The sequence below is a fragment of the Pipistrellus hanaki genome (assembly GCF_964339955.1).
Source record: "Pipistrellus hanaki genome assembly, chromosome: 2".
Classification (NCBI taxonomy): domain Eukaryota; kingdom Metazoa; phylum Chordata; class Mammalia; order Chiroptera; family Vespertilionidae; genus Pipistrellus; species Pipistrellus hanaki.
This window is the reverse complement of record NC_140504.1, coordinates 67756839-67772452: the sequence shown is the minus strand read 5'-3', so window position 1 is coordinate 67772452 and position 15614 is coordinate 67756839. Positions and strand designations below refer to the sequence as shown.

General features: G+C 39.7%; 1 long non-coding RNA gene across 8 annotated transcripts in view; it reads right to left on the bottom strand.

The window, feature by feature from the left end:
* Nucleotides 1–2955: 2955 nt before the first annotated feature.
* The window catches only part of LOC311617600, a 1721005-nt gene continuing 1708346 nt past the window's right edge, over nucleotides 2956–15614 (bottom strand). For all 8 annotated transcript variants that reach the window (XR_014794128.1, XR_014794129.1, XR_014794130.1 and 5 more), the window contains exon 3: nucleotides 2956–3000. This is a non-coding gene — a long non-coding RNA (uncharacterized lncRNA). The remainder of the gene's footprint in view (nucleotides 3001–15614) is intronic.

Genomic DNA, 15614 nt, shown 5'->3' with positions numbered 1-15614 from the left:
TTAATGATTTTAATTTTTCTACTAAAGAAAAGTCAAATTAAAATGATAATTGTATCTTTACAGTGCACAAGGCACTACACTAATTACTAGAGAAGACACAAAGATGATTAACACTCAGTTTTTGCCTTTAGAAGAGCTCATATTTATTCTAATAGGAAGGGAGGCCCAATACAAAACAAAAGCCCTGTCTTTTACAAAGTCAAATGAAATAGGTGACTTAACAGATCTATTCAAGGAAATTTAGTAGAATTAAGGGAAATCAGGAAAGGCTTTATAAAAGGGTTACCCTCTGAGATGAACTTCGAAGGTAGGCGTGACAGAGATTGCTAGCTGCTTACCAAACCAATATTCTCCCTTTCTTGGATACGCATCTAGACTTACAAGTCCAGCTCCCATACAATTTGGTTATATGACAGCCTCAGGCTAATTGAATGGGAACAGTAAAAATGTCACTTTTATTTTTTTAAATATATTTTTATTGATTTTTTACAGAGAGGAAGAGAGAGGGATAGGGAATTAGAAACATTGATGAAAGAGAATTATTGATCAGCTGCCTCTTGCACACCCCCTACTGGGGATATGCCTGCAACTAAGGTACATGCCCTTGACCAGAATCAAACCGGGGACCTTTCTATCCACAGGCCAACACTCTATCCACTAAGCCAAACAGGTTTGGCAAAATGTCACTTTTAGAACTGGCCTATTAGAACATCAACTCTTTCATGTTTTCTTCCCATTAGAATAAAAATGAACCCCACAGGTGGACTAGGAAACCATACGTGGAAGAACTTCCAGTCTTCTGAATGACTGTCTGAAAGGAGACCACCTGGCCAATGGATTTCCCACTTAAGTGATAAGCGAACAATCAATTTGTGTTTGAATTATATGTTTTAGAATAGATTTATGACAGCAGATGGTTTATCATAACTAGTACAAATTGGTAAAATTCTAGTAAGTGGTGTTAGGCATAGGGGTAGATGGCATTATGCTGGTAAAGGAAATAGTGTGCATGAGGGAATGAAACTAGAAAAATGTGACATTTATTTACAGTGATCCAACAGTCTATCTGGGCTTGAGTACAGGTCATAAATAGGAAAAAAGGAAAAAAATATTCTAAAAGAGGGAATAGGCCAATTGGGAAGGACATACAAATATACAATAATACATTTTTTTTTTCTTCACTGAAATTCCCATTCATCCACCTCTATAGTAAAAATATCTTTTTCCATTTCCCCTTTGTTTGGGAGTACGTATAATCAAGTGCAGATACCTGAATTGACTAGCTTTGACTGTCTTCTTTTCCACTGCTATACCTTCCTTCCTTTTCCAGTTTGACTTATAATGCCCAGTCCAATGAACATGATCTAGAGAAACGTTTGTACATGATTTTTTTAATATCCAAAAGGCTCCCAGGGTAAAACAGAAAGGTGATTATAGAAATAGAGCCAAAATCATCCTATTTTAATTTTCTTCCTTGATTTCCTGTCTCATTCTCATTCAGAAGTGGGGGTTAAACTGGATCTTAAGTATTTTTTTCTTGTGTCCAGTGGCATTTTATTTTCCCAGATGTCCTTTTAGTTTAGAATGAAAGGTCATATATGTGTCAGTAGTATTTACATGAAATATTTCTAAGTGATGCCAATTTAAAACTACTACTTTCAATTTTCTTTTAGCAGATCATAAATATCAATAGTAAAAACACTAATTAAAATTAATATACAAATATAAAGATAAATATTTGAATATATTAACTCATTTAACCCTCATTATAGTCTTTTTTTAATTTGAAGTTTAACCAATATTAATTTCAACTGTTATTTTATAATTCTTTACTATGACTTAGGTGTGTTTTTTTTTTTAATTGATTAAGATATTACAACTATGTCCTTTTCCCCCATTGTCTTCCCCACCCTCCACCCCCGCCCAGTACTGGTCTAAACCTCACCCCTTATTGTCTGTGTCCATTATTTATGCTTGTATGCATAAATAATGCATACAAGCATAAATAATGGTTGTATGCATTATTTGGTTGATCTCTCCCTTTACCCTCACCCTCCCCAACCTTCCCTCTGAGATTTCAGCATCTGATCCATGCTTCTGTGTCTCTAGATTTGTATTTGTTCGTCAGTTTATGTTGTTCATTATAATCTACAAAGGAGTGAGATCATGTGATATTTATCTTTTTCTGACCGACTTATTTCAATTAGCATAATGCTCTCCAGGTCCATCCATGCTATTGCATATGGTAGGACTTCCTTTCTTTTTATAGCAGCATAGCATTCCATTGTGTAGATGTGCCAAAGTTTTTTAATCCACTCATCTGCTGATGGGCACTTAGGCTAATTCCAATAGCTATTATAAATTGTGTTGCAATAAACAGAGGGATGCATATATCCTTTCTGACTGGTATTTCTAGTTTCTTGGAATATATTCCTAGAAGAAGGATCACTGGGTCAAATGCAAGTTCCATTTTTAGTTTTTTTGAGGAAACTCCATACTGTTCTCCACAGTGGCTGCACCAGTCTGCATTCCCAACAGGAGTGCACAAGGGTTCCTTTTTCTCTACATCCTTATCAGCACTTGTCATATGTTGATTTGTTGATGATAGCCATTCTGTGAGACAGTACCTCATTGTCATTTTGATTTTAATCTTTTGGATGATTAGTGACTTTACTCTCAGATTGTGTGAATCCTTTGTTCTGAGGTGAGTCTCTTGAAGACAGCAAATATATGGGTCATGTTTTCTTATCCATTCAGCTACCATATGTCTTTTGATTAGAGCATTTAATCCATTTATGTTTAATGTTATTATTGATAAGTACTTATTTGTCATCATTTTGATTCTTAATGTTTGTGTTTCTTCTTGCCTTTGTGTTTCTTCTTTTTACAGCAGTCCTTTTAGCATTTCTTGCATTGCTGTCTTAGTGTCTTAGTGGTAATAAGCTCTCTTAGGCACCTCTCCCCCCCCCCCCCCTTTTTTTTTTTTTTTTTTTTTTTTGTCTGTGAAGCTTCTGATTCCACCTTCAATTTTCAATAGCAGCCTTGCAGGGTACAGTGTCTTTGGATTCAGTCCCCTGCTTTGCATCACTTTGTATATTTCATTCCATTCCCTTTTTGCCTGGTATGTTTCTGTTGAGAATTAGTTGATATTCTAATAGGAGATCCCTTGTCAGTAACTTTCTGTCTCTCTCTGGCAGCCTTTAAGATTCTTACTTTGTTGTTGGTGTTTTCCAGTTTAATTATGATATGTCTTGGTGTCGGTCTTTGGAGTTCATCTTGTTAGGGACTCTAAGTGGTTCTTGGACTTGTGCAGTTTTTTTCTTGCCAATATCAGGAAAGTTTTCTGTCATTATTTCTTCAAACAGGTCTTCTATCCCTTGATTCTCTTCTTCTCCTTCTGGCACCCCATTATGTGAATGTTTTATTTTTTTTTGTTGTCCCAAAATTCCCTTAGGCTCTCCTCTTGCTTTTTAAATTTTCTTTCCAGTTGCTGCTGTGTTTGTGTGTTTTTTCTTACCTTGTCTTCTAATTCACTGATGTGGTCCTCAGCCTCTTCTAGTCTACTCTTTAAGCCTTCTATTGTATTCTTTATTGCAGCTATGTCATTCTTCATTTCCTTTTGGTTCCTTTTCATGTTGGTGGCATCCTCATTCAGCTCCTTATAATTCTCATTGAGTTGTGCGTATTTGTCATCCAGCCATTTGAGCATACTTATAACCATTATTCTGAATTCTTTCTCTGACATGTTATTTGCCTCAATTTCATTTAACTTACTTTCTAGTGATTCCTCTTTTTCCTTTAGGGATTGCTTTTCTGTCTTCCCATGTTTTGCTGTAAAGTTTTAATTGTAGATCTGATTACTTTGCTACCCAAGTTCTTTGGGGATGGTGCTACTGGTGTGATCTCTCAGGTTTCCTATGCTTGGTAATCTAATGTAGCTCCCTACTTGAACTGTTTGGGTTCTCTTAACGTAGGCCTGTGAGCTGGAATGGCACAACTGCAGAGTCTATAAATCAGCAGTCATGGAGGGGGATATCCCAGTTTTTGCTGTCTTGTGCCTTTGGTTGAAATCACATGTGCCCAGCAGAGACTCACAGTGGCACTCAGGAGCCATCTGTGAGGGTGGTGGGGCCCAGGAGGCCTATGCTTTAGAAAGGCTTGACTGTGGTATCCAGAATTCTGTAGCTGTGGGTTGGGCAGACTCAGCTTTTGCTGCTGCCTCTATAGTTGGGCACATGCACCCCCAGTGGCGGCTCATAGGGACACCCATGGTGTGATTGCAAGCAAGGTGTACTGGTGCACTTTGAAGCTGTGCAATTAAGGTGTCTATTGGCAGTTATCCAGGATGAGTGAATTCAGAATTTCTACTGCCAGGGGAGTGCATCCCTAAACAGTCTTAATAGTATAAGGTAGATTCTATTATTTTCCCCTATTGTACAGATAAAGAAACTGGGGCATTGACAGAAAGTAAACTTGTTTTAGGTTTCAGAGCGGATAAACAATAGTCAGAACTTGAACTCAGACTGTCTGACTACAGAATTTCAACTAGCTCATAAATGCAACATTGGTAGAAACTAGACACACACACAGCATTCAATGTCCTCCTGTTGAACACACAGGAAGGCTGCATTTCAAAATCTCCATTGTAGTTAGGTTGGTGTCAAGTGATTGCTTCAGAAAATAAATCACGAAAGTCAGGAAATGAAATGTTATGCAGACTCTCTTTACCCAGTACTTTCCTAACTGGTTGAATGAAGAGGGAGGACCCAGTTTGGACTCTGAGGAAGCCTAAAATATTGTGCCAAAACAAGGTACAAAAAACCATGACTTCTGAATTATGGGAAGACCAACTGCAAAGAGAGCACAAAATAAATCTTTGTGTTAAGCACTAATAATTGTTTGTTAGAACAGTTAGTATTAATTACAGGGAAAATATTCAGTTTACACTATGTTAGAATAACTTAAAATTTGAATTCTTTAATTTCAGCATAGTATGTTTAACTTTCTTTTTTTCTTTTCTTAGATAATTTATCCAGCTATTTACTTGTTCATATATTTCATTAGCTTTTTTTTTTTTCCTCCTGATAATATCCTCTTGGGGGAAAAAATCTTCAGGTTCTACAACATGTGTGTAGCAATCCTTCTGTTCATTAACTACTGTCCTGTTTAAATCACCTGTATAGAGCTTCCATTTCCCAAATGTGTCTGGTGAGTTAGAATCCATTTCCAAAATATGATTCTGTAAATTATAGTATTTGTGATTACAGTTTGATCTTGAAATCTTAGAATAATTTCTAGAACTTTGCAAACTCTATAATAGTTAGAATAATTTTAGTTTTCAGATATCTTTCTACATTTTCTCTTACTTATCTTCCTTTTAGTAGCTTTTAACTGTACAGCATATGAAAATAGCAGTGAAACTCAAGCTGCATGTCATAAAAATGTACGAAAGAAAATAAACCTCACATGTATTATTTCATGACTATATAGAAATTCAAGCAACTTTTTTGTCGAGTTATTCATTTGCAGGGGTAATTACACACACACACACACACACACACACACACACACACCACAGAAAAATAAAGCAACTATAGGCCACAAGCCCCTAATTTTCATTTGCCTTAACTTTCCCCATAAGAATATGGTAACTCATGAACAGCTGAATTAGAATCATCTTAATGTATACATACATTATCAATATTAAGATTTTAAAATGCAATACTGCTAGCTTTATCATTTTAATTACCCAAGGTACAAGACAATTTAACCTTTCAGAAATAACCCCATCTACTCAAATAAAAGCTGATCTGGAATTTCTAAACACTCAATCTAAAAACCAGAGACTTATCCATAATACAAATAAAATAATTACTATAATATAATCATGTACAGATGCTGTGATAACCCAGAGGAAGGCACATTGGAGAATAATCTAATAGGTTACATAAAAGTTTTCCAGATAGAAAAAGAAGAAAATCTGTCTAGGTCTATAGTATTAAAAAAAAAAAAAAAAAAAAAGTGGATGTTAAGAAAATAGACAAAAGACTTACTGTGATCAACATTAGGGTCCAGCCTTAGCTGGTTTGGTCTTGAAATCAAACCAAGTGGATAGAGTGTCAGCCTGTGAACTGAAGGGCCCCATGTTTGATTTCAGTCAAGGGCACATGCCTGGGTTGTGGGCTCAATCCCCAGTAGGAGCTGTGCAGGAGACAGCCAATCAATGATTCTCTGTCATCGTCGATGTTTCTATCTCTCTCTCCCTCTACTTTCCTCTCTGAAATCAATAAAAACATATTTTTTTAAATGTTAGGTTCCATATGAAGTATCACAAAATGAGGCTACAACCTGGCTGGTGTGGCCCAGTGGTTGAGCATTGTCCCATGAACCAGAAGGTCACATTTTGATTCCAGATTAGGGAGGGTTGCCAGCTCCATCCCCTGTGAGGGGCATTCAGGAGGCAACTGCTCAAAGATTCTCTCTCATCATTGATGTTTCTATCTCTTTCTATAGTTCTCCCTTCCTCTCTAAAATCAATAAAAATATATTCTAAAAAAATAAATGAGGGCACAAATTACATAGTGGATAAATTGTAAGACCTTGTAGAGATGTTATCAGTTGCCTACCCAGACTCCTTTCCTTGGGTGGCATACTCAATCAGCTACTGTTAGTGGGGACCACCTACAACTCATTACCACATTCTTCTCAGGAGAACTGCTCCTTGTCTAAAAGAGTAATTTTTCCAGAAATGTCACTCTCCCCTTCCTAGGGGTTGTCTCATTGCCAGTGTCTGATATGGGATAGAAAAGAAAGCCTGCTTGTCATGTGGGGACAATTTTATTGTAGCATTCAGTGATACAAAATAAGAGATTTCAGCAAAAGTGGTACAGTGGTAAGCATAACTGCCTTCCAAAGTAAGAGATTGTTTATAAGCATCAGATATATACAATTATGAGTGATGGTGAATAAATATATTGAAGACTGTTACCACTCCATCTGACAGAAGACCTGAAGGTGCCAAAAGTCAGCACAAAAGCAGTAAGGAAGAAAAACATGGACATAAAATTGGAGAGATCAAGAGCAAACTGAAACTCATGTGAGCAGACAAGAACCATTAAGCATAAACTGGATTCCATGTCTGTTTCCCACTGCCTCCAACTGCAATGATGCAGCTGACCTATAGATGCAGCTGGAGACCTACACCACGAAGCTGCACATTCATCTGGCTGGAACTTAGAGAAACTAATGAAAGAGGTCAAATGGGAGCTGGAGTCCCTCTGGACCAGGCTGCTGCCTGTGGCAATGCCTCAGATCCAACAGATTAGCAACAATGGGAGCAATCAGCAACAGCATCTTGTGCCCTTCACTGACCTTCAGGGTAGAATGGCTATTGCCTCACTTTTGCCTTCCAAATTGAATGCATATTTCTCTTGGCAACCATAAACTCCAAACCATAGAAAGAAGGGGATTCTAGAAAATATAGTTTCAACTTAACTACACTGATATAGTACAAAGCCAACACAAGCTTCCATAAGGATCAGCTGAATATATATCTTTACCTATAATTTACCTGGAATTCAGCTGAACCCATATTTTTACCTTCTTCTGCCTATTTTGTTTCCCACACCTGAGAGAACTGCATTAGCAAATCACTTGCACAAAAATTCTGCTTAGGTTTCTGTTTCTACATAAACAACCCTAAAGCAGGCACCATTAGGCTACTGAGTTGTGACTGTATTTAACAGGCAACAGAGTGATGCTGAATATTTTTTTAATTGGAGGTAAACCAATTAGAAAAGTTACAAGGCAAATACAGAATTACTAAACCAAAGTGCCAAACAATTTTTTAAATGGTACACTAGGGGGAAAAAATCATTGCTACTTAAAATATTAATTAAAGAAAGCAATGTTTTCTGATCAGATAAAAATTTTTTTTAGTATATTTGTTGACAGAGCTATTTTTAGAATTATTTAAACATTAATTTTTATTAGTTATCACCTTTGGGTATACATTAAAAATTGACATTATAATGGAATGGTTAAGGTATTTTCAAAACTTCTTCATATGAGATATACAATATTTAGTCATTTCTCAACGTAGAGTGGTCAATATAAATTTTACAAACTAAATCTCCCTCTGTGACATCAAGAATATTGGTAATACAACATTTATTAAAGAATTAATAAAAAGCTCTAAAAGCCATTAGAACTTAAAAACTAGGAGTGAGGCCATGTAAAACTATATTACTTCTTTAAAAAAAAATCCTCACTGGAAGATATGTTTTTACTGATTTTAGAGAAAAGGGAAGGGGAAGAGAGAAAGAGAGAGAATGAATAACATTGATCAGTTGCCTCTGCAACCTAGGTATGTGCCCTGACTAGGAATCTAACCAGCTATCCTTCAGTGCACTGGACGCTGCTTTAAACAACTGAGCCACACCAGCTAGGGATAAAGCTATATTACTTTTTACTTTCTCTTTAAAATCTGTTCTTTGAGATACCTTGGCTACAAAAGTGGGGCTGTTATCTGATACTGGCAGCCCAAATCTAGGTATAATCTCCTGGAGTAATCTCTTGAATAATATAGAGGCAGTTTCCATGCTAGTGGGGTACACTTGGACCTAATCTGAAGTGTCTACAAAAACTAGACCTTGCCGAAACCAGTTTGGCTCAGTGGTAGAGTGTCGGTCTGCGGACTGAAAGGTCCCAGGTTCGATTCCGGTCAGGGGCATGTACCTTGGTTGCAGGCACATCCCCAGTAGGGGGTGTGCAAGAGGCAGCTGGTTGATGTTCCTCTCTCATTGATGTTTCTAGCTCTCTATCTCTCTCCCTTCTTCTCTGTAAAAAATCAATAAAATATATTTAAAAAAACTAAACCTTATTGCTGGTGGCTTAATTTCTGAAATCCACCTACCAATGCTCTCCTGGGGAAGTTCCCTGGGACCCGAATTCCCAGGGGGACCCCCTTACCTTGCTTAGCATTTACCTGTGCATGACAGCACATCTAGCAACTCTGCCTCACAGAAGTTCAGAAGTCTTGGTGACACTTAAGTGGGTAACCTGGTGTCACTGGGCAACTCTGACCTAGAGCCTCTGGGACCAACAGTCTTGCATATGGAGGGTCCACCAATCATCTAGTCCTTCGGTGGCTTGCTTCTGTTCAGCCAATTCCTTCCAGTTGCAGTTGGTAACCCTCTTTTCTCTGTGGATGGCACAGTGTCTCCATCAAAGGGCCTGGATTAAGGCCAAAAGTTCAGGAACTGTGCCTAAATGGTGTGGTCCAGGGTGACTACCACTGCCTCTGCATGTCAGGTCCCATCCTGAATGTAACTGCTCCCATCCGTGAACGGTACCTTGTTGTCTGTTACCTCTGTGCAGTGATGAATGGGTTCCTCCATTATCATCTGGAAGCAGGCAGGCAGGGTTAATGGCCAGAGTCTTATGAATCCTGGCACAGGGCTAGTCCAGGAGAAAAGCTTGGCCCATAGTCTGCTTATCTGCCTCCTTCACCAGCAATGCTGTGGCGGCCACTGCCCACTGGTCACCCTGCTGCCACAGGGTCCAGTCTCTTAGACAGATAGACAACAGGTCTCTTCCAGGAACCTAGAGTCTGAGTGAAAACCCTTTTGGCAATGCCCCTTACCTCACTCACGTAGAGGTGGAAGCCGGGCTTCGTGACATCTGGCAAGGCTAAGGTAGGTGCTGAGACGAGAGCCTTCTTTAGCTCCTCAAAGGCCCATTGTCCACTTCAGCAGCTGCATTCCTTCAATACATGTTCCTTCTGAGGTCCACAGTCCTTCTTCAATGTCCAAGGAGGCTCCTTGCTTTCTATAATAAACATACTAATTCCTTCCTATTAGTTGCTGGCCTTTTATAATTTTAAATTAACTTCTAAACTTTCTTTCTATATCCTTCAAAAATACATAACCATACCTCAAATTTTAAAGAAAAGGCAAGGGAGGAGGGAACAGGTCCAGTACCCTGTTCCCAGGCCTCCAGCTGCTTGAAATTTAAAATGCCACATTTTTCCTACAGCTCCACCTTTGTAGCCAAGGTATCTCAAAGTATAGCTGTAGCCTTAGGACAGGCATAAGCAGGACTCTGAAAAGGGGTTTAACTGAATGTGCCCTAGAATCAGTGAAAATTGGTCCAGCCCCCTGTCCTTCACCCTCTTATGAGCCAGGTGTACCCCCTACTGGGATGGATTTCCCCCTCTTTTTGGGATCATGTATGGTCCTTCCCTCTATCCTTCCCAGGGTCAGGGAGAAGGAGAAAACTGGAATTGATAACCATTCCCTTGCTCAAGTCCTTACAGGCTCTGCAGTTTGCTTGTTCCAGATGCACTGCCAGTGCCCACCACAGACCCTATAGCCTGGGAACTCAGTGTGGATAAAGAAATTCACTGCCCAAGGACTCAAAGGGACGCTACACTGTTATCCTGAGCACACCCACTGCTGTTGAAGTAGATGGCACCCAGACCTGACTACATGACTCCCAGCTCCTGCATGGCCTGGATCCTGCCAACTAGCGGCCTCACCTGTGAGATCCCCAGCCTGGGCTCCACACAGGCCAGGAGGAGAATTGATGCTTGCAGGCGGGGAACTGGACTTTAGTGAGGACAATACTGATGGGAACTGTGGTACTAATGGTCTTGGTAACTGTATTTGTTGTTTATGCTGAAAGGAAGTAGGCTGAGTCAATGATTTGACTCATGCACATAAGACAAGGGGGGAATGAGAGGGCAGGGCAGGGCAAGGATAAACTCCTGACTCCACTGTGGGGCAGGGCAGAGTTATCTTCCATTTTGTGTAACTGGACCCTAGCCCTCACCCAACCAATCAGGGTCAGCCAAAGCAGTGACATCACCACCAGTGTAAAACCCCTGGGCTTGGCGAAGTTCATGCTCTCTTCAGCCATGCTGTCCTCGTGAGTGGGACAGAGCCCATGCTAGCCTGGAAGAGGCTCTTTTGTTTATTGCATTTGACTCGGCTCCCTGGTGGTCCTTAGGGATCACGAAGTCTGGGCGTAACACAATCATTAGCATCTTCTTGGAGTTATATGAGAATGCACACCTTTCTCAAGCCGCTTTTGTATGGATGCTGACAAAGTAGTGACTGTCCTTGAAATAAATAATGATCTCAGAAGTGTGAGATTCTCCCTCCCCCCAACTGTTGGGAGGAGTTATGACATTACTGGCATCCGTTACAGAGACATCCCCAAGACATTGAACCACCAATCAACGCATGCCAAAGTGTCCTGGAGCCCACCCCTTCCTGTTCTGCCCTGGGTCCAACCCTCTCCTGTTCCTCCCCTTAAAAGACCCCCCAGACCAGCCACGTGTTGCTTTTGCCTCCATATCCATCTGGAGGAGCCCGGCTGGGTCCTCTCTCCCCTCCCCACTCTTTCAGTTCTGATTTCTCTGCCTGTTATAGTTATATTAGTGTGATGTTTTAAGGATTTAAAACAGTGTAAGAATAATTATTTGTGTGATTTAAAATAGGAATGAAAGCATTTACTTTTATGAGTGATTTATAGTTTAAGTGTGAATTGTATTTCTGATCTTATTCTGATTTTATTAAGTAAAAGAAATTATTTGAAATGTGTTTTAGGCTTAGTATAAGTAACTCCATATAATGTGACTTGAATCCATTTTGTAAAACTTGAGTTTTAAAACTGACTTTGAGGCCCCCTAACTGTGTGAACGCCCTAACATGTGCTTATCTGGAAAGTTGTATCTGCGTGGTCACCCTAACGAGTGTTTACCTGGAAAGTTGGAAACCAAGGCAAAAGGTACCTGGAGAGCTCCTGATTAGGCACACTGAAGATCTATTGGTTGCACCCAGAAGGAACAAAGAAACACCCAGAAATGGCCATAAAAGAAGGGACCTAGAGGCACTGGGCAGAGACCACGAAGGGCTCCTCCACCCAACGTGCTCTCCCACTCTCTTCTCCCTGTTCGAAATACTGCATGAGACTCTTCCTGAGTGAAGCTGTCACTCTGCCTGTGAGCCAAACTTCTGAGGACTCGTTCCTGACCGAGACGCAGCAGCAAAGTGTTCCCGTCCAGTGTGTGTGTCTGTCGGCGCGGATCTCCAGGTGACCTGCCTAGGCTTCTGGAAACCATCAGGACTCTGGTAAATAAACCTTGGGATTCATGCATTTAAAAATAAATAAATAAATAAATAAATAAATAAATAAATAAATAAATAAAATCTTGTTCTACCTTTATTCCTAGGGTTTTTTCCTTAAGTTGTTGACATTCATTGTAGTTATACTGGGGCACTTGATGTTTGGGCAAAGACACTGATAACTTCATCATGAGTGACACCTGGTTGTCAGTGAGTGTAAGAAGTATTCTGATTTCAAAGTTAAAATATTAAAAAACTGTGTACTTAGTACCTGAAAGATAATAAATAATAATTAGGAAAATCAGCTACATGGTATTTATGCTGATCTAGGCAAAAGATTACTAGTTCTAGACTAGAACTTTAAAAGATCTATTACAGAAGGGATTTGCAAGCAAAACTACTGTGAATATTTAAAGTAAAAAAAAAAAAAAATCCTAAGTGAAGACTCTGGAATTTATTGGAGATTATTTTATTCTAAATAACATACATTTGCAAATGGGTATACCCTATATAATAGACGGGTCATATGGAAATTGACCCTAACGGTAGATTGACCAGAAAGACCGCTTGGCCAGTCACTATGAGGCACACTGACCACCTCTCGGTCCCTTTCACTGGCCCCTGTAGGCTCCCATCACCCAATGGCAAATAGGGGTCTATGGGTGGGTGGCAAGGGATGTGGGCAGTGCCAGATTAAGGCCCCAGCCCCACCAGTTGTCTCCCACACAGAGGGTGACCCGTGGTAGGGTAAGGTCCAGCGAGTGGGCAGGAATGGTTGACCTCTTGGTCACTGCCCCCTGCCAACAGGCTCCAATCGCCCAATGGCAAATGAAGAACTGGAGGGCTGGAGGGGGGTGAGAGGGGGTGGGGAGATAGAGACGGCTGTAGGCAACTGGAAAACATAGTCCTGATCGCAGGCCAAGTCTAAAGATCATACCTGCAAACAAATTTTGGATGCAGGACCTCTAATATTTATACCAGTGGTAGGCAAATTAATTAGTCAACAGAGCCAAATATCAACAGTACAACAATTGAAATTTCTTTTGAGAGCCAAATTTTTAAAACTTAAACTTTCTTTTAATGCCACTTTTTCAAAATAGACTTGCTCAGGCCATGGTATTTTGTGAAAGAGACACACTCAAGTGGCCAAAGAGCCACATGTGGCTCGGGAGCCACAGTTTGCCTACATGGATCTATACTAATAGCCTAGGTGGCTTCATGCCCTCACATCACCACAAGATGGCCATCACAAGAGGCAGGGCCAGGCGGGGCCAGGTGGCAGCTCCGTGCAGTGAGGCCTGGGGGTCCTATGGCTTTGCATGGCACAGAGGAGTCCAGTCCCAGAGTCTCTGCCGCCTTGCACAGAGGAGGTGGGTCCTAGAGGAGGCGGGTCATGGAAGGGAAGGACAGTTGTGTGTGATCAGGCAAGCAGGAGAGGGCAATTGGGGGGTGATCAGGCTGTCAGGGGAGCGGTTAGGGGACGATCAGGCTGACAGGGTAGTGGTTAGTGGGCTATCAGCCTGGCAGGCAGAAGTGGTTAGGGGCAATCAGGCAGGCAGGCAGCAAGCAGTTAGGAGCCAGCGGTCCCAGATTGTAAGAGGGATGTCCAACTTCCGGGATCCTGCCTAAACTAGCAGTTGGACATCCCCTGAGGGGTCCCAGATTGGAGAGGGCTCAGGTGGTGCTGAGGGACACCCCCCCTGTGCATGAATTTTATTATATGAACGAGGCTCCTCTAATGTGTGTGTATATGTGTGTGTGTGTGTGTGTGTGTATGGACTGAAACACATAATCATAAATTAGAAATACTTTTTTATGATTCTATAGTTCTCAGTGAATTTGTAGATTTATACAGAGTCAATGGAATCTGTTGCCAATATTAGAGTATTATTATAATATGTAAAAAGAGAAACTTCCATCTAAATGATTTATGTCTATTAATTAAACACTAATTTTTGACCTCAGTTTCTGTCCATTCTCCTATCTATAAATAGCTGAGTGAGTCTTTTTCTAAATCAATATCCTCATCAAATATTATGATAATACTTACTAATTCAAACTATTTGTCTATTCTGTTCAAAACTGTTCTATTCAGTTGCTTGTTTAAATTTATTCTCTTTAACTTCATAATTAAACAAATTGTACTTTGAAATATTCCAATTATTGTTTTCTTGCTATGATTTTTGTGGGCTAAAATCTTATTTAGATTAAGAATATCACCAGATGGGTGAATATTTCTAATATCAATTACCAAGCATATCTCTGAAATTATTTTAATATCTCTCTATATAAAAGCCTAAGTGACCATTTGACCTTTCAACCAGTAGCTATGATTCACACTGACCACCAGGGGGCAGACGCTCAACACACAGGCATGGAAACATGGAACAGACTCAGACTCAGAGAGAAGTGGGGAGGGGGGAGCATGGAAAGAGATTAACCAAATATCTTATATGCATATTAGAGGCCCGGTGCATGGTTTCATGCACTGGCGGGGTTCCTCTGTCTGGCCTGCAGGTATCAGACTGAAACTGGCAGTCCAACATCCCCCAAGGATTCCTACATTGTGAGAGGACTCAGGCCAGGCAGAGAAATCCCACTGGTGCACGAATTTGTGCACCAGGCCTCTAGTTTTTATAATAATTAAATTCAAACTTTAAGACTCCAAGGCATTGATTACCATAATATATCCTTCAAAGCAGATAATCTGACAAAGACATACTTTTATCAGCAGTATCTATTTCTAATACAATTTAAAAAGTTACTTATTAATTTTACAACTTACACCCTGCTTCATCACACATTTTAAGGTAAAATATAATTCTTTGGAGAAATTGCATGATCAAAATTTGAAACACAAAAGTTATTGTTGGTTAATATATGAAGAGAGAGTGAAAAATGTAGATCTCTTCTAATCCCCTCACATAATTTATGATTACAACCTCAAGGTGGGCAAGGATATATTAACAATATTAAACAAAAATTTAAGCTGAATAAATTTCATGTTTGTAAATCTGTCCATTCTTGAAGCTATGGCTTTTATTTGGTTTCAAATGTAAACTATAAAGCAGCTATTAAGAAACAAACAATTTCTTTCTGTCACAGTATGTGTCTGTCATGCATATATTCATGTGATGTATTTTTAATTATTACAGGAAGTTTTAAGTGTATGCAAAAAAAAAAAAGAATATTGTAGTAAACTTTGGTATACTCACCTTCCAGCTTTAGCAATTATCAACATTCAATTTTCATATCTTAATATAATATGACAGTTTCTACTGCAACTATTAATAATTACCAATACCACCACTTAAAGACTAGACTGCTAGTGTTTCAGTGAAGGGTCAGGTTAAAGCAGTAGGAAAAAAAAGCTGGCTATTTTAAGTTTTAAAAAAAAAAAAAAAAAGGAGGTATTTAATAAAATCAAGTAATCTATAGAGCAGGGATCCTCAAACTTTTTAAAGTGGGGGCCAGATCACGGTCCCT